This window comes from Myotis nattereri (assembly GCF_964212035.1).
Source record: "Myotis nattereri genome assembly, chromosome: 15".
Lineage (NCBI taxonomy): Eukaryota > Metazoa > Chordata > Mammalia > Chiroptera > Vespertilionidae > Myotis > Myotis nattereri.
Genome location: NC_138090.1, coordinates 30,098,248 through 30,123,244, shown reverse-complemented (window position 1 = coordinate 30,123,244; position 24,997 = coordinate 30,098,248). Strand labels below are relative to the sequence as shown.

Below are 24,997 nucleotides of genomic sequence, written 5' to 3'. Positions count from 1 at the left end.
CTACACGCCCCAGCCTTCGCTGGACACATGGCACATTTTAACTCCCAGATTCTCACACAACCCCACAGGGTGGGCACTACCTGGAGGATCTAGAAGCATAGACAGATCACAGGACCTGCCCAAGGTGTGCAGTGAGCAGAAAGGCTGCCGTGAGGCTGGGTAGCCTGGCATCAAGGTTCATGCTCCATCTTGGGATATGGACAGCAGGGGTGAGGCTGGGGCTACCCCTGGGGTTGGCACACCATGTTGTCAGCCTCCTCCTCTGCCAGGAACATGCTGGGATGCACCAGGCCACATGAGAGTCAGCCCCGGCTTGCCCAGCCCAGTGCCAGTGAAGCGAGCTGGCAGGCCGGCCAGCTGTGAGCCAGGGACATGGCTTCCCATCTGTCTACTCTCCCAGGTGGCATCTATTTTTAGAGCCAAGGCGTCAGAGCTATGGGATGGGTTCGGGCTCTGCAGGTGGGGAGCCCGCCCCGGGGGAGTTCAGCTGGGGCCAATGGCTGAGAGGCCAGCCGGCTGGAGAGGGTGCGCTGCCAGGCCCCGCTGCCCCTCCTCCTGAGCCCCTGTCCACATTCGCTGGCCTTTCTTCTTCCTTTTTCTCTAACAACACCTTTGCCACCTGGCCGTCAGGACACCACGCTCTCCCCACAGCCTCTCTGCTGGCCCCAAATCTTTGGAAAGTCCAGCACCCGGTCCCTGGGTCTCTTCCCTCACATTTGCACCTACTTCTTCTGTGGCTTAGAGTCCACCTTCCCCTGGCAACTCCCACCCTTACGCCCAGGACCAGAGCCGCTCTGAGCTTGCTGCGGGGCCATCTCACAACAGGCCACAGGCATCTCCAACTGATCAGGCAGGTGAGCTCCTGAACCTACCCCCTTCCCAGCCCATCTCACCTGGGCAGTCCCCCTCCCACCACCTCTGTGTCACTCTAACCACTCAGGTTCCATGTCCATCTGTCAGCGCTACCGTAACCAGCCCAGAATCAGAGTCTCCCCTCTCTGGCACCACAGGGTCCAGGCCACAGCAGCTCTGATGGGATTCTCCCCATGCCTGCCTCTTTCCTCGTCCAGTTTGACCAGTCTATGGCTCCACCCTGGTGACAGCCTCACCCTTGCAAGGCCCTGTGGCCCTACATGACCTCTGACTCCCCTGTAGTCCCCCCACCCCCAACACCAGCCACTCTGGCTGCTGGTGTGAACACCAAACTACCTACTGCCCAGGTCCTTTGTGCCTTCTGCCTGGTCCACTTCCTCCCTCACCTTCATGTCCACTCCTTGGGGAGTCATCCCAGCCAAGCCCCCTGCACCTCCTTCACCCCTGCCCCCACTCCCTTCTTAGCTGCAATTTCCCCCACTGGCTGAGTATACCGGTAGATCCCACTTGCTTGTTTTATTTATTTTCTGTCTCCCATAGTGGGGATTTGTGTCCATTTTGCTGATGTGGTGTCCCCACTGCCTAGAACAGCGCCTGATACACCGTAGGTGCTCAATGAACATTTATCCAGTTAGTTCCTCACAGTTATGCAGACTTGGGTGGGGGAGACGTGCATGGAAGACCATTCCTGAAGGGGAGTGGGGTCAGGTGCTCAGCAGGTGTGCCCTGTGCAGAAGAAGAGACCTGGATGGAAGCAGCAAGACCTTCCACCTCCCAGAAGACCAGGCAGGTCTTCTAAGATGGTGCCTTCCCTAAGATTTCCACACCTTCCTCTCCCGACTCAGACAGTAATAAAGGCAGACCCCAGCCCATCCCTGTGGGGGCACCTGGCTGCCGAGGGAGGCGGGCCCAGCAAGGACTGTGGAGTTTGGCTGACAGGTACTGGGGAGGCTGGGGGCCAGGCAGGATTGGACCCTGCGGCTGTAGGCTGGAGGGAAGTGGGACAACAGAGTTGATCAATGTAGATGCAGTTCTGTGAGACCGTGGCAAGGACTCCAGCAGGCAGGCAGTGTTCCTCTAGCCAGGACAGTGCTGGGAAGAGGGGAGAGAGGGAAGCTGGCCCAAATGCAGAAGTGTCGGACCTGCTGTGTGGAGGGTGCAGAAAAGCATCAAAGACGGCGAGGGAGGGGAGATGGAGCTGAGGACACTCCGCGTGCAGTGACAAAGAAGCACAGGTAAGGGGCACCAGAACCAGGAGAAGCTCAGTGACAGCTGTTCTCCGTGGGCCAGCTGGCTGCAGGAGCTGGTGTCCAAAAATAGTCTCGCCTGATAGACATAGTAGAGACTGTTGAAGCCAAAATAAGAGAGGGCAGGTGGGCAGCGGACTGTCAGGAGCCAGGTGGAGTGATGATGCAATGGGTGCAGGGCGGAGTGGCAGGTGGGGCTCAGCTACAGAGAGCTGTGGAGGTTAATAGAACAGGGTGCCCACCAGGTGTTGCTAATCCACGAGACCAGGTGACCAGGGTGCTGAGAGCAACCACCTTCCTCCTCTGCCCAATTTTCAAAGCTGAGCCAGTTTTCAGATTCAGAAGCCGCTGACAGGAGGACCGCTGGGCCCGATGAGGAAGGCCCTACAGGCCTTTCCAAAGGCCTTCACCGAGTGTCGTCTTTGAAGAAAGGGAGCGACAGTCTGAGGGTCACTGGGAACAGGGTCCCAAGCACCACCTGTCCCCTGTGAAAGTGAGGACCTGCAGTGGCCGGTGGTCATCTCCCTGGCACTGAATGTGTAATTGGGTCAACACACTTGGGAGGTCCGAGTCCTTACATTGGTTCCTAGTGGGGCAGGCCAAGTGGAAGTCTAAATTTTAAGCCCAATGCCCCACAAGGCAGTAACTCAGAGACAATACCACCTTTGGGGAATGGCAGAGAATCGTGTCAACCCTCAAAGACAGAGAATGCAGGGGTGGCCTTGTCTTACCCCCATTGAACACGCTAGTCTGAACCCTATAAAAGCCAGATTGTCAATCCTGTATAATAAAGAGGTTATATGCAAATTAACCCACATGCTCTCACAAGATGGCTGCCTATGACCAGGCCGGCAGGGATGAACAAGCAGGCTGCGTGGGGCGACCAGGTCGGCACCAGGGGGCAGTTGGGGGTGACCAGGCCAGCAGGGGGAGCAGTTAGGGGCAACAAAGCCAGCAGAGGGGGGCAGTTGGGGGTGATTAGGCTGGCAGGGGGGGCAGTGAGGGGTGACTAGTCTGGCGGGGGTGGGTGGGGGGGCAGTTAGGAGCGACCATGCTGGCAGGGAGGTGAGTGATTAGGAGTCAGCAGTCCAAGATTGTGAGAGGGATGTCCCCCAAGGGGTCCCAGTTGGAGAAGGTGCAGGCTGGGCTGAGAGGACCCTGCCCCCCCCCCCACCCCGTGCACATATTTTGTGCACCAGGCCTCTAGTAGGAGATAACAGTGGCCTGCACACATTTAAACACATGACCCAAGTTGTAGAAAATTTGCCAGCTGTGGCACCTTTGCTGGATAACATAGGTGCAGCTCCCATCTTACACGAGCAACCACTCATCTGGCAAATGAGGACTCTTTTCATTCTCATCAGTAAGGAGGGTCTGGAGGTGTGGACAGCAGTGTGCATCTCAGGTCTGCCCTAGGGCCATGGGAAATCTCTAGCCCACTGTCTATTTCATCTGGATACCCAGCAGAACATCACAGTGGTCCATAGAGCAATGACACTAGGCTAACTGGACCAAATAAGCAAGAAGCACATTGGAGGCCTCTGTAAGATTCATGCACCCCAGAGGGGGAAAATCATGTAAAGACAAGGGTGCACCACATGCGTGAAAAATTTGAAACCAAGTTGTCTGAGGTGTGCCAGTGTCCCCTCCAGAGTAAAGAGCACATAATCGCATCTTGCACATCTCACCACTCTGAAAGGTTTGGTCAGGCACAGGGGCTATGGAGGCAGCATACTTCAGAATAGTGCTATAGTTCTGGGACCAAGTTACAGGGACGTTAATGCTGCCAGCTTTGAGGGGCCCAGGCAGAGAAGGGCTCAGCAGCAGGTCCAGGCTATGTTATAAGCAGTCCTATCACTGAACACCTAGACTGGCATGTCCTACAGCCCAGGGGCATCTGTAGTGAGAAGAGATATTGTGTGGCATTCATGGCAGACTCCAACAGGAGAATTGAAATTCAGCCCCTAGGTTCTGGAGCAAGGGCATGCCTTCTGCAGCAGAGAACTATACCCCCTCAAAATAAAGCTCCTGCATGCTGTCAGGTCTTGCAAAGACAGAACAACTGACCCAGTGTAGCAAGTGACAATGCAACCAGAGCTTCTGTGTCTGCCCCATCAAGTCCTAAGTCCAGCAGCTATCCATCATCAGATGGGAGTGGTACAACTGGTGTGTGTACCCCCACAGTATCCTCTAGCACCCCTCTCTCAATGCATATCTATGGCTATATGGGGGGCTGTTAGATCAGCTGACAGGGGAGGTTTTCAGATGGGTCATTCCAGTGTGTTGCTGTGAGGTGACAGTTGCCAGCTGCTGCTCTACACTAGGGAGTCAGTCACCTTCAAAGACAGTGGTGAGCGGAATCCTCTCAGGTCAGGGCTCTGAATGTGTGCACTTCGTCATCCACTTAGGGTGGAGAGAGGACTGGCTCAAGGTAAGAGTAAGCATGAACTCGTGGGCCTGGCCTGGTCATGGGCATTGAAGGAGAAAGATTGGAGATTGGGGACAAGGAGGTCTAGGATGAGATATGTTGATGGACATATGGGAGGGGATATTAAATTTGAAATTTTGTCCCCTTGTCTATAATGTGTCCTTTTTCTTTGTCTACTTTCATGATTTTCTTTAGCTTTCAGCACTTTGACTATGATGTGTCTGTGTCTTGTTTTCTCTCTATTTGTTCTGTCTGAGGTTCACTGAACTTCTTGGGTCTTTAAATTGATGATTTCGCCAAATTTAGAGAAGTTTTGACCGTTCTTTATTTAAATATTTTATGCCCAATTTCTCTCTCCTTTTCATTCTGAGACTCCAATTGTGTATTAGAGAGTTTTATATTGATCTATAGATCATGAGGCTCTGCTCCCTTTTTTCAGTGTTTCTTTAAAATCATGATTCTTTAAGAGAGATGATTTCTATTGCTCTTTCTTCAAGTTCATGAATCTTTCCCCCTATGGTTTCTAATCACATGTTAATCTCATCTAGTGAATTTTTAAATTTCAGATATGTACTTTTTAGTTCTAGAATTTCTATGGCTTCTTTTTTAGTTTTTATTTCTCTGCTGAGAAATCCCATTACTCACTCCTTATGAACATCTTATTTATTAAAAAAAAAGTATTTTAACACATTTTTAATAGTTGCTTTGAAGTCTTCATTTACTAAGTCTAATAGCTGAGTCATATGAGTGTCTTCTACTACCACTAACGGATTTTTCTATTGACCTCAGGTAAGTTTTGCTGTTTCTTCACATGTCTAGTGATTTTGTTAATGCATATTGAGTATTGGGTGTAGTGCATTGTAGAGACTTTGGACTCTATTTCTTCCTTTAAAGGGTATTGATCCCCACATCCATCTTTTCCTGCCTTCCCTGGTTGTAATTGAGTAATAGGATTTCTTTTATTTCCTTTCCTAGCATATCTACTATACTTTTTAAGAACTTTAGTAGCCTTGGCCAGTGTGGCTGAGTTGATTGAGCATCGTCCTATGCATCAAAGGGTTGTGGGTTCGATTCCCAGTTAGGGCACATACCCAGGGTTGCTGGTCAGGGCACATGTGGGAGGCAATCGATTGATGTCTCTCTCTCACACTGATGTTTCTCTCTCACTCTTTCTCTCTCCCACATATCCTCAGGTGAGGATTTTAAAAAAATTAGTAGGCCTGGTCAGTGTGGCTCAGTGGCTAGGCATTGACCCATAAACCAGGAGGTCATGGTTTGATTCCCGATCGAGACATAAGCCCAAGTTGCAAGCACGGTCCCCTGTAGGGGGCATGCAGGAGGCAGCCAATCAATGATTCTCTCTCATCATTGATGTTTCTGTCCATCTCTTCTTCTCTCTGAAATCAATAAAAACAAAAATGTAGTAGTTCTAGAGTTTACAATATACATTTTAAACGAACCTAAACCACCTTAAAATAACATTATACTGCTTCATGTGTGTTGCAATTACCTCATGTATGTATTCCAAATTTCTCCCTCTCTTCCCTAGTGACATTGCTGTGACTTACTTCACTGATCAATAATGCTATAATCACCCAATACATTATTACTATTATTGCTTTACACAGTTCTCTTAAATTCATTAAGAATTAGAAAAATAAAATATCTTATTTTACTTCATTTATTTCTTCTTTGATGCTTTCCTTTTTCTTTCTGGAGACCCAATTTCCTGACCTATATAATTTTTTCTGCCTGAGCACTTGTTTTAATATTTCTTTCAAGGCAAGTCTGCTGGTGATGAATTCCCTCAGTTTTTATTTGTCTTTATTTTTCCTTCACTTGAAAGATAATTTCAGCCCTTGCATGGCTCAGCAGTTAGAACATCAGCTCAAACACTGAAGGGTCTTGGGTTTGATTCTCGGTCAAGGGCACATACCTGGGTTGCAGGTTTGATCCTCGGCCCTGGTCGAGGCATGTGCAGGAGGCAACCAATCGCTATGTCTCTCTCACATTGATGTTTCTTCTCTCTCTCTCTCTCTCTCTCTCTCTCTCTCTCTCTCTCCCTCTCTCTCTCTCCTCTCTCTGAAAATCAGTGGAAAATATCCTCAGGTGAGGATTAACAAACAAACAGAAAAAGAAAGATAATTTCGCTGACTTCTAGGCTGGCGATTTTTTCACTAAACACTTGACGTATTTCACTTCACTCTCTCCTTGTTTGCATGGCTTCTGACAAGAAATCCACACTTACCGTTGTTCTTCCATAGCTGAGGTTCCCCTCTGGCTTCTTTCAAGATTTTCTCCGTCTTTGGTTTTCTGCAGTTTGAATGTAATATGCCTGAATGTGTGTTTGTTGTTGTGTTGTTTTTATCCAGCTCGGTGTTCTCTGAACTTCCAGGATCTGTGATTTGGTGTCTGTCATTAATTTTGGAAACTTCTTGGCCGTTATTACTTCAAATATTTCTTCTACTCTATTCTCTCTTGCTTTTCCTCTGGGATTTCAGTTATATATATGCTACACCTTTTAATATTGTCCCATGGTTCTTAGATGTTTTCTTGGTTTTTATTTTTCATTTTATTCTCTTTTTGTTTTACTTTAAGAATTTCCCTGTTCACTTACCTTTAATTAATTGATTATCCTCAGTCCTGTTGAATCTACTAACAAATCTGTTGAAGGTATTCTTTATTTCTGTCAGTATGTTTATATCTAGCATTTCTTTTTCTTTTCTTAGAGTTTGCAGATCTCTGCTCACATTATCCATCTGTTCTTGCATGTTGTCCACTTTTCCCATTAGCTCCCTTAACATATTAATCATAGTTACCTTAAATTCCCTATGGGTTAGTTATAGCACTTGTGTCATGTTTGAGTTTGGTTTGGTGCCTGCTTGGTCTCTTCAGACTGTGCTTTTTCTTGCCTTTGGCCTGTCTTGTAAATTTTTTATTGTTGGAAGTCAGACATGCTAGATTGATGATAGTTCCAGAACTTCTGGTAGGGGTCTGATCTGGGGAGACCGGGCAGAGAAGCACACAAGGACTTTCAGGGGATCCAGTCACCTCGTGCTGCTTTTGTGCCAATTTTTAAAAATATATATGTTTTTATTGATTTTAGAGAGGAAGGGAGAGAGAGATAGAAACATCAATGATGAGAGAAAATCATTGATCAGCTGCCTCCTGCACTCCCTTACTGGGGATTAAGCCCACAACCCAGGCATGTGCCCTGACTGGGAACCAAACTGTGATCTCCTGGTTCATGGGTCAACACTCAACCACTGAGATACACCAGCCAGGCTTGTGCCAATTTAATAGAGACAACGCAGCAGCCACCCCTAGAAGAGCCTGGGAACCAGGATCAGCAGGGTAAGGGTGTCCAGAGAGGGTGGTGTGAGCCATGGGCCAGGATCAACCACAGTGGTGGTCGATGCAAAGCTTCACTTCTCTTAAAACCTTCCCCATACACCATGACCAACCACAATTCTGGAAACATTTTCCTCAGTCGGGGCAGATTTCCCATGAAAAGCAGTGGATTCACTAGCTCAAAGGGTGGCTACACTGTGCTCCCCTAAACCCCATCTTCAGGGCTGACACACTCAGCCTGCTGACAGCGCATGGCTGCAGGGAGTGCAGGTGACAACGTGGAGAGAGGGTAGACTCTGGCTCCAGAAAAGCTCATTTCAACCCCAGCTCTGAAACCAATGAATCTGGGCCACAGGCAGGTGCCACCACTGCCCAGGCTCAGTCTCCTCATCTGTGAATTGGGAACAACAGTGACAGTGCTGCCCATGGGCCCTGCAGACACACAGATACTTGTGGGCATCTGAGGGGAAATTCTCTTATAATTCCCACTTGGAAGGAAAGTTGGCTAAGGAATGGTGGCTGGCCAGAGTGAGGAAGAGTGATGCAGCAATGGGGGGGGGGGGGGGCAAGTGGCCAGGGAGAGTGGAAGCAGGGGGAGAGGGAGAGAGAAAGAAAGGGAGAGAGAGAGAGAGAGAGAGAGAGAGAGAGAGAGAGAAAGCAGAGAGAATTGAGGGGAAAACTGTTGTCACAGAGTTCATCCCCCTCCTACAAGTGAGCAAAGGTCTGAAGAGCCCACACTAGGTCTTCAGAAGCCAGGAGGCCAGCCTGCCTCTACCTCACAATCGGCAGTGGGCAGTGTGCTCCAGGTGAGTGAAACGGCATAAACCAAGGCTGGGGGTCAACTCCACAGCAGCCTGTCTACCTCTCCGCTCTGGTCGACCAGCATGGAACCTCGGCAGCCTGAGGCAGGACAGGAGAACCTGGCTGAGACCCTTTCAAACCCTGGCTCCCCCTGGCAGCAGCCCCCTCTCAAACCCTAGAAGGCCTTAGAAGTTGGTCCTTAAATTGAGTGCAAGTGGCCTCAGTAATGGAGAAATAATTCATTTCCACTTGGCCCAACAGGGGATCCCTGCAGCAGCCTTTCCCAAGCTCCCACGGGAGATCCGAATCCTCCTGCATTGGGGTCCTCCAGGAGTGGCTGGTGGGCCGGGCCACAGCCCCATCAGTGACCCATCAGGGGCACCAGCAAAGCATATTCAATCAATCCTGCTTTGGACTCAGTCTCAAAACCGGTATTATTGGTCCAATGGATGTGGCCGGGTCCTCACGGGTGCGACCAAGCCTCCTGAGTGAGACTAATGTGAAAGGCCGCAAGGCAGGCGGCCAACAGAGCAGTGCCCCGCTGCAGCCGCCCTCATCCACTGCAGCCTCCTCCCCCAGAGCTCGAGCCCATCTTGCCAGTTTAAGGGCTAACCTGGCCCACACTGCACTGATTCTCTGGGACACCAGGGCAGTGCAGGGTGACCTTCAGGATATTTAACTGTGTGGTTTGATCGCAGTTTTCCCTAGATTCAGGTTGAAGTCCTAGCCCCCAGTACCTCAGAATGTGACCTTATTTGGAAATAGGGTCATTGTGGGTGTAATTAGTTAAAATAGGGCGATCCCTCAGCCAATATGACTGGTGTCATTGTAAAAAGGGGACATTTGGACACAGACAGACATGCACACGTGAGGATGGAGCAGAGGGGTGCTGCTTCCACAAGCCGAGGAACGTAGATTGCCGGCAGACCCGCAGGCCTGGGAGAGGCTGCACAGCCTCCTCAGCGCCAGAAAGAACCAGCCTGCTGACACCTGACCTCCGACTCTGGCCTCCAGGACTGTGGGAGAGCACGTTTCTGTGGTGTAAGTCACCCAGTGTGCGGGCCTTTGTTTCAGCAGCCCAGGACACTCACACGCATACATACCATCAGGGCAGGCTTGGTCGTCAATGTGGGGCTGGAGCAGGGTCCCAGAGCCCCCTTCATCCTGGCACCACCCCTTTAGTTGCTTGGTGGTGGGGGGTGTTGGAGGCCTTGGAGGGAGGGGCTCAGGTGGCCATGACAGGGTGAGGGTCCCAAGGACCTCGGAGGGCTGGGCGCAGCAACTGTGCACGAATGTTTCAACATCACACCCAGAGCAGTTTCATCATGCAGACGTTTTTATCAGCCCCAAAGGAAACCTCGGACCCATTGGCAGTCACTTCTCGTTTTCCTCAACCCCCTGGCCCTGCAACCACAAATCCTCTTTCTGTCTCTATGGATTTGCCTCCTCTGGACATTTCATGTAGATGGAATTAAATGACATGTGGCAAAAAAAAAAAAAGACATGTGGCCTTTGGTGACGGACTTTTTTCACTCAGCATATGTTTTATGACCAGCATTTTTATAGTAAAATCCTATAAAATAAAGTGGAAAATATGAGAGCTGGGAAGTGCAAACCTAGGACCCAGGAGGTCACGCATGTACCACGAGATGCAAGAACATTAGCGAGTGCACTTGCAATAGTGGAAAGCAGGAAGGACCCAGGGAGTGGAGAGAGAGGCGACTTCCGATAAAGGAATGTTAGGTGGGATGAGAGTGCAACACAACAGCTACACTCATCAAAGCTATCATGGTCCCAGCCACACACTGACAAAGGACACTCTGCATTCAGGGAGAAGCAGAGAGAAGCATTTTTTCAGGCTAAACAATGAAGAAAAGCAGAGGAGGGAGCATAACAGAAGTCAGGAGAGAGGCTGAGGGAGGAAGGTGACAGAACAGGGTGGCTCTAGAAGCTGCCGGCGTGTTTGTTTTGCAATAAAAAGGGTAAAGAAACATTAAGATACATAACACAGAAGCATCACTACTCCCATGAAGATGAGGATAGTGCTGTTTCACACAATTTTTTAAGCGTAAACATAAATACTAGTATACACTGAGTGGCCAGATTATTATGACCACCTGATGTTTGTAGGCAAATTAGCTATAATTTCGCCTGAAGTTGCTAGAGGGCCAGACCATTATAAATAGGGAAGCAGGTTGTTTACCACAGTATCTTTTTTCTGAAGATATGGGTAAACAACGCGATTTAACAGCCTTTGAATGTGGAGTACATATATACTGAGTGGCCAGATTATTATGACCACCCCATCAGTACTTCGTTGGGCCATCTTTTGCCTTCAATACTGCGGCGATTCTCCTTGGCATTGACTCCACGAGATGTTGAAAGGTGATGTGACACCATGCCTGATCAATAGCACTGTCCAGTTCTGTGAGATTTGATGGTTGTGGAACCAGCTGCCTGATGGCTCTTTTAACTTTGTCCACAAATGCTCAATTGAATTGAGATCTGGTGATTGTGGGGGCCACCTAAGCAAGGTAAAGTCTCCCTCATGTTCTTGAAACCACTCCTGCACAATACGAGCACCGTGGCATGGCGCATTGTCTTGTTGGAAGAAGCCATCTCCATTGGGATACGCCATCAACATGATAGGATGATCTTGATCAGCAACGATACTTAGGTATGTTGTGCTATTCAGACATTGTTCCACATGAATTAAAGGGTCCAAATCATGCCAGGAAAACAGCCCCAAACCATAACACTGCCCCACCAGCTTGAAGGGTTGTACTCATGCATGTGGGGTACATGTTTTCATGCTGTTTCCGCCAAATTCTCACTCTGCCATCTGCATGATGCAACTGGAAACATGATTCAGCAGACCGCATGACTTTTTTCCAATGCTCGACTGTCCAATCTTTGTGTTCCTGTGCGAATTTGAGACGTTTTATCTTGGTAACTGCAGACAGCAAAGGTGTTCGAACAGGCTTTCAGCTTCCATATCCCATATGATGCAGTGTACGGCTAATTTGCCTACAAATATCAGGTGGTCATAATAATCTGGCCACTCAGTGTATATGTGGTGTCCCCCCACAATGTATACACGCTTTAACAGCTGATAGCTGGAATTCTATTACATTTTGAAAATGAAATGTATTTTAATAAACACTGCCTTTATAATTATTCAAAGTGTGTATACATTTTTTGAGACACCCTGTATATATAAATATATATTACACATACAAATTTTATATCTACATATATGCATATATATGTGCATAAGTGTTATTTATACAACACACCTGAACATATAAATATTGGGCAGAATATAAAATATATTTCTCACTACAGATTGTACTCAAAAAGACTTGAAAGCCACAGATCTGGGCAATTCTTAATACTTTTTAATTTTTATTTTCTTGATTTTAGAGAGGGAGGGAGAAAAGGAGAGAGAGAGAAACATACATCGATGTGACAGAGGTACATAGGTCAGTTGCCTCCCATATGTGCCCCGACTGGGGATCAAACCCACAACCTGGGCATGTGTGCTGACCAGGAATCAAACCCATGACCAACTGAGCCACATCAGCCAGGGCTGGGCAATCTGTATATATAAAAAGCCAGTGGCTGGAATGCCCTAAAGACCAGAATGACTGGTCACTATGATGCCCACTGCGGCCTGCAAACTGGCCCGATCGAGGGCGGGGTGGCCAGCCAACCTCCCACGGCCCCTCCCCCAGCTGCTGACCCCTGATCAACCCCCTCTCCACCCCAATGGGGACAGGACCTGCCGGCCAACCTCCCACCATCTCTTCCTTCCGACAGGCCTGGCCCCAATCCGTCCATGCACGAATTCATGCACTGGGCCTCTAGTTCTTAATAAAAATACCAGGATGCCCATTGAACAGATGAGAAAACAGGCTTCTGAGGGGTGGGTGACAGATGGGAGTTCTGGGTCCCCTGTGTGGGAGTCCTTGCTCTGAGAACCTCCCTGGCTCATAGTTTCTCCCACAGGCTCTCAGCTGTGACTGCTTACAGCGTGGGGCACCTGGTCCAGGGACTCTGCAAAGTAGGGCTGGCCTGGGTCCCACATCTGCCATCAGGGACCAAAGGATGTGGATGTCTGAAATGGAGGAGGCTCTGGTTCAAATTCCAGGTCTGCCATCTCTTGCCTGGGAGACCATGCCCTCAGGACTCTTCTTGGTTCAGTGGAAATGGACAAGGGAGAGAAGAAAGTGCCTTAAAAGGAGTCTGGGCTCCCGCCCACCCATAGCCCCCATAGCCGCTGGGAGAGACCCCGGCACACCTGCATCGCAGTGAAAACCCAGCATGAGAGCCCAGAGAGAACGGACAGGTGGATGAGGCCCCGCTGTGTCCTCCCAGTGCCTGGATGCAGGTCTCCCTACCTGTCCAGTGAGGGACTAGTCCCCAGGATTCGGTTGCAATGGCCAATCTCCCTCTGGGCAGACCCTGGTCCCTACCCAGCCATCCAGACCCCGGAGCCTGGCTGTCCCTGGAACCGAACAGGCGTGACTCCAGGGGAGCCTCGTGTGCAGGCGCCTGGGGGAAGTGGGCACCTGACAAGAGGAAGGAGGCAGGGCCACCACGTCTGGGGCCTCAGTTTCCTCATCCACAGACTGTCCTGTTGCTTCTTCCTCCAGCTGCATCCAGATTCCAGCCCCTTCTTCCCACCCCACCATGGCCTCCGTGGTCCAGGTCCATCCTCGAACTCCTGAATCACAGCCTCCTCTCTGGCCTCCTGCTCCTGCCATTGTCCTCCTTGATGGGGGCACGGGGGAGGGAGGAACGTCTTCTTTTCCTTCTCTTCCCTTCTTAAAATAAATCCAGCAAATGTTCATAACATGAAGTAGACAAGTCTTGATCTGAGCCTCAAAGCAAGATAAAAACAGTCATATTTGTTTAGTTCCAAACTTGTCTGAGCAAAGATCTGAAGGCGTTGGGGGAGCGGGCCACCTGGCCCCTGGGAAGAGTGTTCCAGGTAGAGAGAACTGCAGGTGTAAACGCCCTGAGGTGGCTGAATCTGGCACCTGGCACGGGGCTGCTGTATGTCTCCATTCGAAGCAGAGTCCTTAGCCCTGGCCCTGCTATAACCCCATGGCCAGGCTCACAGTGGGAGCTCAGGGCAAAGGGGCCCAGCTGGACTGGAGGGGGTTCTTGCCTTCCAGTGGGTGGGTGAGGCTCTTTGTGGGTCCTGATCCAGGTGGGAGGAGGAGCCAGCCACTTCCGGAGGAGGGGGTTGTTTTGGCTGCCAGGATCCTGGGGCCGGGAGGGGCGCGGAAGTGGGGGGAATGGGGCAGCAGGTGCCTCTTCTAACAGCCTTGACTGCCTGCCAGTCGCTTCTGAAATCCACAGCACATCTGCGTTCATCAGTTGGCCAACAGATGGGCCCCGGTTTAATATTTTTGGATTCGGTTAGACTTGGGGGCTGATGTGAACCCATACAGAGTACAGGTGTGAGCAAAACAGCATCCTGCCGCAGGGTGGGGTGGAGGGGATTGTCATGGTGGGGGGCAGAGGGGAGGGGACAGGCACTTACTGGGGGCATGTGCCCAGGAGTCTGACTGCAGACGCTCCTGGTGTCCCTGGGGAAGGATCCTCATTTTGTACCTTGGGTTTGGCTGAGGATTTTGGTAACTGTCTTACAAAGATGCTGGACATTGCAATTTCCAGCCCACCCTGGCGGTGATAATGGGCAGCCACAGGGCTGGGCCCGGGAGATAAATCGGGAGAGAGGCAGAGCAGGGCTGGGCAGGGCCAGATGGCGAGTGTCGAGGCTGATTTTCCCACCAGCAACTGCTTTTGTTACTTAATCATGTCACAGGCAGGAAAGCACCCACCCCCACGCCTAGTATCTCTGGGGCCACCTTTGCTGCAGGCCCAGGGGAAGTTCCCAGGAACCAAGATAAGGCTGCCGGATGCAACCTCCGACTTCTGTGCTCCAACCAGGATCCTGCAGACTGCGACCCCAGGGCAATTGTTTAGGATGGGAAAGGGAGATGGTGCCGGCGGAGGTGCCATGTGGAGCCCAGTGCAGGAAGATGTCCTGCAGCCAAGGCCTTCTAGCCGGTCAGCTGCAGTGCCAGGCCTGCCTGGTCCAGGGCTCTTTCTGCACTTGGGGCTCTGCAGAGAACAGCGTGCTTTCTCTCACAACACCCTGTTATTCCCAGCTGACGATGGGGAAACTGAGGCCCAGGGCAGTCAGTGAGCCTGCCCCAACCATAGCTGTGCAGGCCAGGGCGGCCGATGCCGTGGGCTGAGTGCAGGACTATTTGTTTTACCAGTACTCGGTGTTGCATCTCCCCGGCCTTGATGGTCCTATGATACCTGATGTATTTTGTGCATATTCCCTTGTTCATGAGGAAGGTAGGATTCTCCAGATGTTAGCCAGCCATCTCCCAGGGCCCCCATGATTGCAGTGTGAGTGGTTCTGTCGTGGGGAGGCACTGGGGAGTGAGCTCTTACCTGTGGCTCTCATCCACCAGGAGGAAAAAGACTCAGACAGGGGCCCACCCCATGGAACCAGACACAAATGATGCTGGTTACATCCAGCTTCCCAAGGCCTAGGACAGAGGAGTCTGCAGCACACTCATTCATCTGTGCATTCACTCATTCATTCATTCATTCATTCATTCAGCAAGTGCTTATGGATCACTTACTGCGTGTCAGGCATGGCCCCGGGTGTTATGGCATGACTGTGAAGAAACAGGCCTGCCCTGCATAAATATAAATATCAATATCTGCTGATTGAAAGAACAGCTGAAGGAATCAGGGACACGTTGTTTTAAAAGTAAGAATTGAGATTTTAAGTGGAAATAATGAAGCTAACCTCTTCTGGCCTCATAGTACGTGCCAGACAACAGACCCGGCATTGACATGAAGCCATATGGCCTCCTGGAGGCTCTGGGAGGAAGGCGTCGCTGAGAGGACACCAGGCTCCCACAGGCGCCTGTCCCCGGCCAGCCACGCCAGCATTGGGGCAGACTCTGCCCAGGCGGCAGGGGCCACCCAGGCAGAAAGGACGCCCTGCGGCTCCTCAGGGAGCCTCTGGAATTGGGTTTACAGAATGTGTCCGGCAGGAGAGTTTGCTGCCTCCCAGCTGGTCGCCAGGAAGAGCAGGCATCCTCACTCTGCAGGTGGGAATTTGCTCCCCACCAGGTACACGCTTCATTTATCTAAGTCCCAGCAGAGCTGCCCCTCACCCCTCACCAGGACAGGCTCCTGCACCCACTGTCTTCATTTTAAAATGTGTTGTCCACTCCCAGGGTCCACCATGGAGGGCCACCCTTCTCTCCCAATCCACCCTGGCACAGCCTCAGGGAAGCTCCACCTCTCCTTCCTGTCCTGCCTCCACCCCTCCTAGGAGAACATGGAGAGCTCATGCCCTCCCAAAGGCAAGGGCACAGGATGTCCCAGCCTCCCTACACCTAGGCCCAGCAGTGTGACCCATGTAGCGATAAGCTGCAGGGGCAGAACTGCTTGGAGGTTCTGGGAAGGATCTTCCTCATCAGCTCCTTTTCTTCCGTCCTTGAAAGCAGTGGTCAGAAACCATGATAGTTGAAACTACGGCAGCCAACTTGGAAGCACGAGGCAATAAGCCAGCACACAAGGGGTGGCAGAAAATAAGATGGAAAGAGCCAGGTCCCTGATGATATCACTGACTTTCTGCACCAAATCCTTTTCTCCAGGTTGCCAGATAGTTAAATGTCTGCATTTGTTAAACCACTATTAGCAGGACACTCTGGTACTTGCAACGGAAAGATTTCCAAGAGAAATGCAAAGCTTTGTGCCCACGAACCCCTGGACTCAACCTGGGCCACTGCCAGCCCTGCTTGGGGGCCAGTGATGGAGGGAGAACAGGAAGAGGAGGCGACCAGGATGGCTCTGCCACTCACTGCCGGGTGACCTTTGGCAAGTCACTGAACCCCACTCCTCAAATGGGACTCTGTTTCCCCACTGGAAATTGGAGAGGGCCCTGCAGCCCCCTGGGAGATGCCCCTCTATTGCACCCCAGTCTGGAACCATGACACTGAGGGTTTTCCTAGCTTAAATCACCCATTACCCCATGACTTTAAGAGAGGACACTAGAGCTGGATTTCATAAGAACTGCCTGGAGCCACAGTGTGATATTGAGCATGGAGGATGCCTTGCTCAGGGCCTGGAATGCTGAGCTTTGACTTGGACTGGCTTCAATGGGAGATGGGGAGCCAGTGAATGTTCCTGAGTGGAGGCATTCCCTTGGTCCAATCTGAGTCCAGACTCTGCTCACATCTTGCAGGGCTCCCAGGAATCTCTCAAGCTCTGCTGGGAGGAAGCGGGAGGAATTCTGAGTTCCTCCTGTGGCCAGAGGAGGCGTCTGAGTCCTCCTTCCTCCCCAAGAAGATGTTTCTGGGACAGGCCATCTGGTTTACCCGCAGGGACACAGGCGAACACCTGGTTCTTCCCCTGACCTGGATCAGAGCCAAGAGTGAGGAAGAGAAAAATAACAACAATACTGCTTGGGGCTGCCAGGCATGTGCACTTGCCGGGGCCAAGCTCCTTGCACTGTCCCATCTCATCCTCAACACCAGTGCTGTAGGCTTGGTCGCGCCCCACTCAACAGATGGGAAAAGTGAGGCTTGGGGAAGTGACAAGACAGCTGGCGAGATGCAGGGCCAAGACCTAAGCCCAGGTGATCAGACTCCAGAAACTCCCAAGGAGCCGCAGCAGCCACTAACCCCTGACAGTCTGTCCTGTGCCTGCCTCCTCCCTGCTGTGTCCTCCATGAGGAAGGGAGGCAGCTTGGAGAGGAACCATATGGCCCCGCTTCCCAGCTTCCACAGAGACACACGGGAACAAGACCTCATCTCCCAGCTACTCTTGCGGCTGCAAATATTTACATCCAAATACGTCCCTATATGCCATATTTTTGCCTCAAGCAGCCTGGGAGTTTATCCTCACCAACTGGGAGGAGGTGAGGCCTGGTTAAGGAGGGACTTGCCTTCTAGGGGAGCTGATGACAATCTTGCAAAAATTATAGAAGGTTGATTGGTATGCCAGAGCCAATCTCCTCCCCTTTTAAGCTGCTGCCAACCCAAGGCAGGATGGAGAGGAGAAAAAAAAGGGCAAAAAGGAAAAAACAACATCCAAGCCCAGAGTAGGCTTCTTTCTGTTCTTTCTGAATCAAACACACGGCGCCCAGGTCAGCTGAGCTTTTGGCCTTGTGGACTCAAAGGGAATGCAGTTACAGCCCCTCGCTGCAATGGGGCCGGATGCGGCTTCTCTGCAGGCAGGGCAGCTCGGCCACGGGGCGTGGGAAACTTCAGCCCAGAGAGTCAGAGAGAAACCAGGAGCCAGGACAGAGCCAGCCACCAGGGTCTCACTCCACCCCACCCTCCACCTGGGGCTCCTCAAAGGGAAAGTGTTTGGGAGGGGATGTCCCCTTTAAGGCATGGTCGGTCAAGGGAGCAGAGTGGGCAGCACCCTAGGACCAGAGGATGCTACTTTGTAGGCGGGTGGGCTGGGGACAGCCCCCCCCCCGCTTCCCCCCCCCCCAGCGGAGTGCTGGGTCATGCAGAGGTGACACTGCACAGCATCCCTCTCTGAGCCTTGGTTTCGCATTCTGCTGAGGGGCAGCCTGGCCCGAGCTTTATGCCGCTTGAAAAGGTGGGGAGCCAGTGAGGAGCAAAGAGACCAAGGGTGGGGCCAGGAGGGCTGTTGTGTGGAAAGGTTGGGGTCATCATTGAAGTAGGATCCTCCACCCTGTTCCCTGGCCACCCTCCAAGATCTGGCCTGGATCTAGCCTGGGTCCCAAATCCCAGCCACCTGAGCAGGTGACATGAGGAGGTTGCTCTGAGCGTCCTGGTGATGGGATGTTAATAGTTCCAGTCTCACTGGGTGCTGAGCAGACTCAGTGAGATCTCAAGAAGCTCTTGGCACATCTCAGTGCTCAGTAAATGGGAGCTTTACTGTCGTAGCTGTCACTGTTAGCATTTTCATTTCCTTCCTCAGACTTGCTCAGGCACCCACATGGTACCTTCCCCGTGGCTCTGAGTTTGCTCAGTGGCACCCTGAGCTGGAAAGTGCAGGCAAGGCATCCAGCCCTAGGCTTCCCTGAACAAGAGCATAAGAAAGGTTTTTTACTGCACCATCCCTGTCGCTCACCACCATCTTCTGGACTCAGAAGCAGAGTTTGGCTGCCTGCTAGGCACTGGGTTAGAGGATGCGGGCCTGACTTGGTTCACAAAGAGCTGACCATATCCACCCATTTGGCCTCCTCTGGGGCTGCCTTGTAACTTATATCCCTCTTTGGGGACTTTGTGACTATGGATGTCACCACTGTAAAGTAGCTCCCTCCTCTTTAAATAGGGCTGGTATGAGACTTGCATAGCTTTGCGTTTCCACTGATTCATCCACCTCCCCACATCCATCCATCTAGACCAGCAGTTCTCAACCTGTGGGTTGAGAACAATGAAAATACATCCTGCATATCAGATATTTACATTACGATTCATAACAGTAGCAACATTACAGTTATGAAGTAGCAACGAAAATAATTTTATGGTTGGGGGTCACCACAACATGAGGAACTGTATCAGAGGGTCGCGGCATTAGGAAGGTTGAAAACCACTGACAGACAGACAGACAGACAGCCATATATCATCCATCCATCCACTCATCCATCCATCCATCCATCTATCTATTCATCCATCCATCCGTTCATCCACCCATCCATCTATTCATCCTTCTATCCACCCATCCATCTATTCATTCATTCATCCACCCATCCACCCATTCATCCATCCATCCACCCATCCATCTACTCATCCATCCATCCATCCACCCATCCATCTATTCATCCATCCATCTATTAATCCATCCATCCATGCATCCAAATATTCATCAATCCATATATTCATCCATCCATCCAACCAACCATCTATTCATCCATCCATCCATCCACTCATCCATCTATCCATCCATCCATATATTCATCCATCCATCCACTCATCCATCTATTCATCCGTCCATCCATCCATCTATTTATCCATCCATCAACCACCCACTTATCCATCCATACATCCATCTACTCATCCATCCATCCATCCATCCATCCATCCATCCACTCATCTATCCATCTTCATTCACCCATCCACCCATCTATTCATCTACTCATCTACTCAGCCAGCTAGTCACCCACCCACCCATCTATTCATCCATCCATTCATCTGTTGTTACCCCCTTCCACCCATCCACTCATTCACCCATCATGCATCCATCCACTTATGCTTCTATCCACTGTCACCCACTCATCCACCCATTTCCCTATTCATTCACCCAGCAGTCAAGGGGACTCCTGTGCACTAAGAGAAAAGGCCGAAATATGAAACCTAGTCTGGTGGGCTTCCCCACCCACCTCCATCTAGTGTCATCTCCCCTCTGGCCTCCCTCCAGCTCTCTGGTCATCCTGAAGATTCCTGAAAGCCTGAAGGTGAGACCACCTCAGAGCCCCTCTACCTGGAATGCTCTCCCCACCTCTTAGGTGCAGCTCCTAACTGGTTCCCAGAGAGCAGGAACAGGGCTGTCCTGGGCACTTGTGTAACCCCAAAGTGGACCCTCATAGTATTTGTAGGAAGAAGAAAGAAAAAAGTGGGGGAGGTGGAAGGAAAGAAAAGAGGGGGGTTCCCTGGATTCCTCCATTCTACCCACCCTGCTGAAGGGAGCAGCTTTGGGACCAAGAGGGACCAGCCCAGCACCCCACGTTCCTGCACCACCTCCAGCTGCAGCCTCTTCCTCCTCAGTTCCTTATCTCCCAGGCCACCCAGCTCCAAAAGCCACAGCCAACGTCCGCTTCCCCACAGACACCAACTGCCTGGCTGAGGGGTGGGGGAGTGTGGGGGGAGTGGAGAGCAGGCAAGCATCCCCAAGGTGGCCACCAAGGGGCCAAGGCAGACCTCACTCCCCATTCATGGACAACTTTCTTCTCTTTCCAACCCAAACTCTGTCAGCCCCAATAATTAGAAAACCAGGCAGCAGAGAGACCTCGTCATGAAAGTGGAAGTGTCCCATCTGTGGGGGTGCGCCCACAGGTGCAAGACACCCAAACAAGCTGCCTGGAGCTGGGGGTGGAGACGGCCCCACCCAGGCTCTCGTTCTGTTGCCTTCACAGAGGGCTGTGCCTCTCCAAGACCCCTCAATTCCCTGCTCTGAAGCCCACCCCCCACCTCTTGAGGCCTGGAAAACAACAATGACAATGACAAGAATACTAATGCCAGCTGTCAGTCACAGCTGTGTTTCTGAATGCAGATTGTGTGGCAAACCATGCTCAGCATTTCAGTGCAGTCTCTCCTCCCAGAAACAGCCTGGCAGCTAGGACCACTGCAATCACCATGTCATGCCAAGGAGGACACCGGCCAGGGAAGGGCGGCCAGAATTAGCCCTTGTTCCCCCAAGGCTCGGATTCTGAATCCCACTCTGAATCAGAGCATGGGAAGCAAGGAGAGGCCATAAGGACAATGGTGCTGCCCAGGGGCTGGCTGGAGTCCCAGGACCCTCCTCTCCTCCTGAGCCCAGAGGCATGTGGGGAGGCATGCAGGTGGTGGCAGTCCCTTCCAGGAACAAACACAGTCTTGTCCCTGCACGGACTCTAGAAGGGTGCCCAAACCACTGTGACAGGACTGGCCTCTGGGGAAGGACAGGGGAGGGGAAGTGCTTACTTTTCTCCGTACTCCCTTCTGCACTGCTTGAATTAGAGCAGGCATTACCTAAAAACTCAACTCAATTAAATCAAAATAGCCCAGAAGCCTGTGCGCCAACCCGGGGTCTACAGGCGGCACCCTGTGGCCTGGGTGAGGCCGATGAGCCTGCAGCTGTGGTTGGTCCCCAGGGAGCCAGGAGAGGAGCCAGCAGAGGGGCATGGGTAACAGGGCACATGGCCTCCTTGGTGAGGCCACTTGTGACTTTTTAGTGCCTACGATGTGCTTCCGCTTTGCTAGGTAGGTGCCCAGTGTCTGAGTGATCACAGAGGGCTCTGACGTGGTTTATGGAATCCCTCAAACTGGGGAGCAGCCCCAATTCCCCAAGCAAATTCCATCTGTAGGCCAGAATTAGCCCCTGTTCCCCCAAGGCATCCATTGGGAATGGATGTAAGGGTCTCCAAGAAGCTCTGAGCCAGGAGGTCAGGACCCCCACAGCCTGTGCAGAAGTCTAAGCACAAAGAGGGGGTTCCTGGCCTGGCTTAGCAGGTGGTACTTCCAGGATGGGTGTGACCAGGAGCCTCAGGCAGTGGGAGGAGCCTTGAGTGGAGAGTGGAGCCTTGAGCTGGACCAGAACTCACCTTGAGGTCACGCTCAAGGGCACAGCCAATGGCTACAGACCATTGGCCCCAAGAAGGAGTCTCTAGGAAGTCTGGCTGGAGGTATCGGAAGAGAGCCCCAGACCACCCCAGGCCAAAGGCAGGGCCAGGTCCAGAAAGGTGGGGAGAAAGGTAGGCGGGGCTGCAGGTAGAGGACTCGGCCAAGATGGACACTGACTCCATGTGCTGACCTGAACCCCCACCCAGGTCGAGGAAACACCCAACAGGCCAGGGCTTGAGTGGGTGGGGTGTTACCGGCCTGCGGTAGGAGGAAGTTGTTGGAAATCAGACCGGAATGGCCGAGAGGGAAGGCTGGGCAGGGCCGGGCCCAGATGGTTCCTGTTGAGGAAGCCGTGGGCACAGCTGCACGGCTGCTTCCCTGTCCCCCAGCCACACTATCACAGTGACACAGCTGGCTGCCTTGCCTGCAGGCTGCAGGGAGACCGCCCCCACTGCCTGCCTCCCCAAGTCCGCCCAGAATCACATGAGCCCCTGTGGCCTCCCGCCCCTTCCCCAGGCAGGCAGCAGCGGCAGCTAGAAAGCCCAGAGCTGTCTGGGGGACCGAGGCCTCTGGCTCTCAGAAACTCCAGCTGACCAGGGCCTCTCATCTGTCCCTTGAAGCCCCACCAAGTTGTTAAAGGCACTTATAGCCAAGCTTGATCCCAGCCTCACACCAGCCCCTGCTGTGGTGGCAGCCCCTGCTGTGGTGGCAGCCCCTGCTGGCCCCTGGAGGGCTGTCTGCCTTGCACCCAGGTCAGGATTCAGTCTCCCGGATCCACCTCGAGCTCCATGTCCCACGCATCCCTGGTATTGGAGAGCAGGCTCCCAGCGTCCACCAGCTGCTCGGCTCCCCGGGGTCCCAGGAAGGGCGGCCCAGGTAAGAGGGTGTGGGGGAGGGAGAGCAGCTGGAGCAGGTGGCCGGAGAGAGTGACATCTCCAAGCTGCTGCCTGCCCAGCTCTGTTGACAGCTAGAGCCTGCTGTGTTGACTCACCTCAAACATCCACACAACCTCCCCACAGGGCATGTCCCGCACAGCTGGGGCAGGTGGCTCAGGGAGGACCCACCAGGTGCCAGGCTGGTGTGTGGGCCCCACCCAGAGGCAGATGCTGGGGGCAGGGGCTCTGAGTCTCATATAGGAGAGTGGGCTCTGTGCTCCTCAGTGGGCACAGTCCTGGATTTGGTGAGGAAGGTGATGTGCAGATGGGCGGGGGACGCACAGAGCCCTTCTCCTGGGAGACCCCAGGATGTGGAGGTTGGATGAGGAAACTGAAGCCAATGAGGAGAGGACCTGGCCCAGGGCCCCAGGAGCAAGTGATAGTCCAGACCGGACCCTGGCCCCTGCCAAGGAGCAGCCCTGCCAGGGCTTCTGCCCTTTGCAGTTAGAGCCAAGGGGAAGTGGGGGCATTGGAGAACCTGGCCTCTGTCCTTCCTAACACTCCTGACTCCCAATGGTAGGTCCTTGGGGCCCTGCGGGACCTCATCCCAGGACACAGGGGCTGTCGGAGCTGCAAGCAGGTGTCCCCTTTCTTAACCCATAGCCACGTGGCCACATGCTGAGGAGCCCTAAACCTTCTAGAGCTCACAGCCCCAAGCTCATTGGCTGCAGTCATCTCCAGGGTCCACGCAGGCCCCTTACACCCATCCTCAGGACCCCAACCCAGGCAGCCCTGCCTCCTCTACAAAGAGACCATGTTCCCTGAGCAAGTCCCCACCTGCCACTGTCCAGGGGCCCAAGGGCCAGCTCACTGAGTCTCGGACTCCATCATTCACCTCGGACGCATCCAAAGCTAGAATGGCCTGACTTCATACACAATAACGAGCATGCTATTGGCTTCTCCTAATTGTGGAGAAGATGCTACAGGAAGGTGCCAGGTCGCTGGCCCTGGGAGGTGTTCTGGTCTCGCTGGACCGGAGGCTCTGGTCGTGTCCAGCTCCTGATGGGCACCACACAACCACCCCCTCCTTTTCTTGGGCAGCCCTGCCTGACCCCACTGTCCCAAAACCAGCAGCTCAGTTCTGCCTCCCACCACTGTGCCCAGGGCCAGCCCTTCCTCACCTGTGCCTCAGTTTCCTTGTATGTCAAACCTCATCCTCCTGCTTCCTGATGGAGTATAGGAGTGGCTCTTAAAGGCAGGACAGGAAAGAAGGGGAAAGGAGGGTGGGGTGTAACTGAGAACTGCTGGCTGCTGGTTTGTTCGGATGGCGGGAATGGGGGTAGTATTGGCCTGTGAAAGAAGACTTTGAAGCCAGGAGGTGGCCATGAATCCGGCTGCACTCAGTGTCACCCGCCGCGTTGGTTGGGCTGCAGGTGTCTGGAGCAGATGGTCTGGGTGGACCTCTGACTCAAAATCTCAGCCATCGGTTTGTTGACCCCATGGTCACTGCATCCGAAGAGCTGCACTGCTTGCCAGGGGGGAGGGGGCTTTCCTGGGAGGAGGGAAAGCATGCGCATTTGACTAGTGAGTTGGGCTGAGGGCTACCTGGGCACGGAAGTCCCAGCCCTGTGACACTGGCTTTTAGGAGCTCATTTCCCACCTTCTGTAAATCACCTGGCCCCAAAGACAGCCACAGCCACACCGGGAGACATCCTCTCCCCTAGACCTCCCCCAGGGGGACACATGCTGGGCTCCCTGATGCAGCACCAGGGGAATAAGCAGGGGCTGGGCTGCAGGGAGCCCTCCGGGGCCCTGGGGTCCTAAGAGTCCAAGACAGGCCTTTGGGCAGCATCGCTCCACCAGTGGCTTCTCAGCCTGCCGCGTTCCCAGGAGTCTGTGGAAACCTTTGAGTGCCAAAACCATGGTAAGTGGCTCTAAACTATGAAAAGAACAGTAAATCATATCTTTTAAAGCTGAGGTGTAAGATGCTTCCTGTTTGAGAGCAAATATATATACACACTGCCCTGTTGCCTTCCTGTTTGGTAGGAGGTGAGGGAGGAGGGCCTTTATGCCTGA

At 52.5% G+C, this 24,997-nt stretch overlaps 1 protein-coding gene across 2 annotated transcripts in view; it reads left to right on the top strand.

Moving 5' to 3' along the window:
- The window catches only part of CBFA2T3 (CBFA2/RUNX1 partner transcriptional co-repressor 3), a 152,128-nt gene that overhangs the window by 39,098 nt on the left and 88,033 nt on the right, over positions 1-24,997 (top strand). The gene's annotated exons all lie outside the window — the stretch shown is intronic.